This window comes from Frankliniella occidentalis, unplaced genomic scaffold (assembly GCF_000697945.3).
Source record: "Frankliniella occidentalis isolate FOCC.00 unplaced genomic scaffold, Focc_3.1 Scaffold31, whole genome shotgun sequence".
Taxonomy (NCBI): domain Eukaryota; kingdom Metazoa; phylum Arthropoda; class Insecta; order Thysanoptera; family Thripidae; genus Frankliniella; species Frankliniella occidentalis.
Window position 1 is genome coordinate 812,414 of NW_026267161.1, and position 4,537 is coordinate 816,950.

Sequence of the window (4,537 nt, forward strand, 5' to 3'; positions counted from 1 at the left end):
TTCTTCTTCTTCTTCTTCTTCTTCTTCTTCTTCTTCTTCTTCTTCTTCTTCTTCTTCTTCTTCTTCTTCTTCTTCTTCTTCTTCTTCTTCTTCTTCGGTATACCATCCACCCATCCCTGCTGTAGGTAGGAGTAGGTTCGGTCGTCTGATTCGGCTCGGCCAGCAGGACCCTCGGCTCGGCTCGGACCTGCTCCCCTCCCCTCCTCCCCCCAAAGGCCGCCGCGGTCCTTGGGAGCCGTTTAGTGAAGGCATGGCGGTTGAGAAAGAGAGAAAACCGACGCAAAACCCAAAGGAGGCGTTGCTCCCTGTCCCGCCGCTCCCCGCCGCTCCCCGCCGCTCCCCGCCGCGCCCTAAGGTGCGCCGGGTCGCGCGGGCCGCCTCGTGCCTCGTGCTGCATCATTTACATTCATAATGTACCTAATTGGGCGCGCAGTGTCGGGCGGACGTGAGGCGTGAGGGGCGCCCCCGAGATAACTTGAGGTTCCCTCCTCTAGGGACCCGCCGGCACCGCCCCGCGCCTCCAGGCGCCTGGAGCGCCCCCGAGATAACTTGAGGTTCCCTCCTCTAGGGACCCGCCGGCACCGCCCCGCGCCGCGCCTCCAGCCGCCTGGAGCGCCTGCCGGCGGCCCGGGTAGGCCACCCGCTGCGGCCCGCGCCGGAGCCGGTCGCCTACCCGGAGCTGGGCGGGCGCTCGGGCGCCGGGAGAGGCAACCCGCCGCGCTCGCATGTCGCAGCACTGCCTACCCCGGCACTGACAGGGGGGCCGGGGTCGAGGTGGAGGTTGTTGTTCTGGCGGTGAACCAGCCGGTGTCGCCGCCGCCCGGGGGGGGGGGGGGGGGGCGGGGGGGGGGGGGGGGGGGGGGGGACGAGGGTGACTGGCAGGCGGGGGTGCACGCCGAACTCGACCCGGGGCCGAGTGTGGTGGAGTGGCAGCCGGCTCCAGCAGGAAAGGGCCTCCGCCGGGCCAGTCGATACGTGGACCTTGTTCACCCGGGGGGTAGAATGGAGGACCGGAGGGGGAGGAGGAGGGAGCGCGCTCTGCCGCAGTGGCGGGCGGAGGTGGAGGAAGTGCACCGAGGGCGCCCTCCAGCCAGGAGAGGATATAGAGGCTCGACCTGCGCTGGCTATGTGGACCCTGCAGAGGTACACTGCTGCGCGCTGCCAGGAGCGGGCGCCGCGGCTTGTTACTGTCGTGGGCGTTGTTGTTGTTGTTGTTGTTGTTGTTGTTGTTGTTGTTGTTGTTGTTGCGGGGAGGAGGACGGGGACGAGGAGGGCGGGAGATCCAGGAGGACGAGGAGTACGAGGAAGGCGAGGATGAGGACGCCGGGCGGGGAGGACGGGGTGGACGAGGGGGAGGTTAGGGAGGTCGAGGAGGAGGTGGTGGAGTACCCGTTGTCCGGTCCGCCCGCCACGAGCGTGCTCTCGTGCGACGCCACGCCCGACCCAGCCGCGCCGCGCGCTGGCAAACTGGACACACAGGTGGTTCGCGTGGTTACGCAACCAACCGGAGAGGCAGGCGGGCGGCGGCGGCGGCGGCATCGGTGGCGCACCACCGCACCGCCGGACCTCCGCACCGCGGCAGCAGAACGGCGGACAGCTGTGCGGCGGCTCACGGGCGCGAGGCGCGGCCGGGGGCGGGGGCGGGGGCGGGACGCGGCGCGGAGGTGTGGGCGGGCTGCTGGAGCTGGAGAACAGGGGCGCGGGGGCGTGTGGGGCGTGGCGCGGCGCCAACATGCTGCTCTGCATGCCGCGCCGCGGCCAGGAGCCTGGGCGGCTGCACCGAGGTGAAGTGCAACTCGCACGGTCTAGGTTAGGCCCACGTCGTCTCTCTCTTTCTCTCGCTCACACACACACACACACACACACACACACACACACACACACACACACGCACACACGCACACTGGACAGAAGACCACGCCCCGGCCCGGGCTACTATATGGCTCACGGCCACCTCGTACCTCGTGACTCACTCATCTCCCGCACCTGTCACGACATAGTCGTCCTGTTGTTGTTATTTTCGCTGTAGTCTTCTTTAAATTTGAGTTTTGTTTGTTTACCTTTTTTCTGTTTTTCCTCTTTACGGTTTGATCCCTCTACTCTCAGTCAGCCCGACTCGAATCTTGCTGCTACGCGTTGCTGTTGTGTCTCTTTTTATATTTGAGGAAAAAGGTAAAACTTTAAGGAAAACCCATAATTTGAGGGAAACAACTCAGATTTTGAGGAAGACTGCTCAGATTTTGAAGAATTTACCCAAAAGATGAGGGGAAATTTTCACGTTTTTTTGGGAGACTTTCTCAAGCTCTGAGGAGTTTTCGTCGTACTTGAGAAGGTCCTCAAAGTTTTCCCTTTTCCCATCAGACATTGTTTTTTTCGTGGTGGTCCTTTTGTCACATTTTAGTACTATACTAATTAGATCGACTGCCTCCTGGACTCGAGTGAAAGGAAGCGGCCTTTGGAGATGCGGTTTAGGATGAGGAGAGAGGGGGGGGGCAGAGGAAGGAGCGCGCAAAAGTTTTGGAGGTCATCTGGCCGTGGCTGGACGGACGTGTCCGGTCCGGTCGGCAGGCCGGCGTGAGCTCTCTTCTTTTCTGGACTACTGGACTAATGACATTGTTGTATACACTACGGTGGCGGATTAATTCGAAACAAGAAAACCAAAGTTCCAATCTGACATGGCATATAACAATTTTGTCGAAACAACGCCCCAATGCTTAAAACACTTTGTAAAAAATACAGTTGGAGGGCGAGAAAAATTTTCCATGATGAATCGTGTCGTAAAATTTCAATTTAAAACTGCGCGTGGTTAAAATTACAAACGATACTCATGTATCGATTTGGAAGTCATCGTCGACCAGGATTCGGGTATCGTAAATTTACAAAATATTTTGTGTATTACAAAATAATATCGTAGATTTGCAAGGATATTTTTCGCAGTACAGTTTGACGCCGCAAATGTGGCGGGTGCGGCGTCAGGCTCACGGTCCGACCTGATGTCTGAGTTGTGTTTCATTTGCTTCCGCCAGTCTCTCACGCGTGCCGCCCGCCCCGCCCCGCGACTTTGCGTTTGCGTTTCTAACACAACTAGTGTATAGGAGCCCTGCTACTGGCGCCGCCGCCCGCCCGCCAACCAGCCTGCATATCATTGATTGTCCAGAAAGTAGGGCAGGTTTAACAGCGCTGCGGGGGCCACAGAGTGCCACAGAGAGTGCCACAGAGAGTGCCACAGAGAGTGCCACAGAGTGCCACAGAGTGCCACAACAGTGTGGCTCCGTGTGCCGATTGGGCCCCCGGGGGCGTGGTACCATGCGGGCGCGGCACACGGGCTCTACTCTCGTACTTTATCGACTTCTCGATTTAGCACATCGCCCGGCCACCGCATGCACCGCGCTCGCCCGCGCCCGCCCCGAACCCTCCGTGCGACACCGCGGCACCGCGACGGCGCGACCGCGGCGTCCTTTATGTAGGACAAGAAACATGAGCACGACAACACTACTGATAAACCAAGCGTTCTACTGCATAACACTTTGTAAGTGTGCAATAATGCAAGTTGAATACTTACTTGAAAGTGTTCAACTCCGTTGCTGCGCGCACTTCCAAGTGTTTGATTCGGTTTCAGTGCACTTGCAAGTGTTTTCAAGTGTTTTGTTTCACTCGGTTGCTGTGGACTTGCAAGTGTTTAACTCGGTTGTTGTAGCGGTGGCCATATAGTTGCGCACTTGTAAGTGTGCAACTCCTCTGTTGAACGCCTCCTTAAATCTGGACGCTGTGTGGGATGCGGTCAACAGATGAGTTGCATACTTTCAAGTGCACAGCTACTGAGTTGAACACTTCCAGGTAGGTATTCAACGTGCACTTGCACATCGTTACTCAAAATGGAAAACGACAAGCTGACAAATAAAGCCCAACCAGACGAAAACGGGCAAATTTCTTTATTCATTGGCTTGTCTGACTGACGTGGTTTAATTTGAAACAATATTTCTTCAAACCTTTCATTATTTTTATTTTTTCATATTTTCAGGGGCGTCCGCCGTCCGCCTGAAAATTTGCATCTCAAGTTCGGCAGGGATAGTTTTGTGGCCTGCGGGCTGTAGCGGTGTACGCGGCGCGGCCAGGTTCGTGGTCTTGTTGGCCGTGGCCGTGGAGAGAGGTGAGAGGGGGGGGGCGTCAGTGGCAGTGGCGGGGCAGCGTCCCCAGCCAGACCAGGCGCGTCGCGTACAACGCAGCCAGTTTGGCGAGGCGTCGCGCGCTTTAGAACACAGCATCATCAGTCGTGGGGTATTTTTACTTGCGCGCGCCGTCGGGTGAAAGGATTAGTGAAGAGAGCCGGGGGGGGGGGTAAAGTGAGGGACTGTATGTTGTCGGTGAGGGGTTGTTGCTCCGACCGAGCTCGCCAGCCCAACAGCCTGCCAGCCAGGTTTCGCACGCTCCTCGCGCCAAGGGATTTTCGGTTTCAAACTCGGCCCGGGCACCGCGCCGCCAGCACGCTTGCTGTTTGTGAGTGTCGCGATCCAAGGCGGGGTGGGGCGGGGTGGGG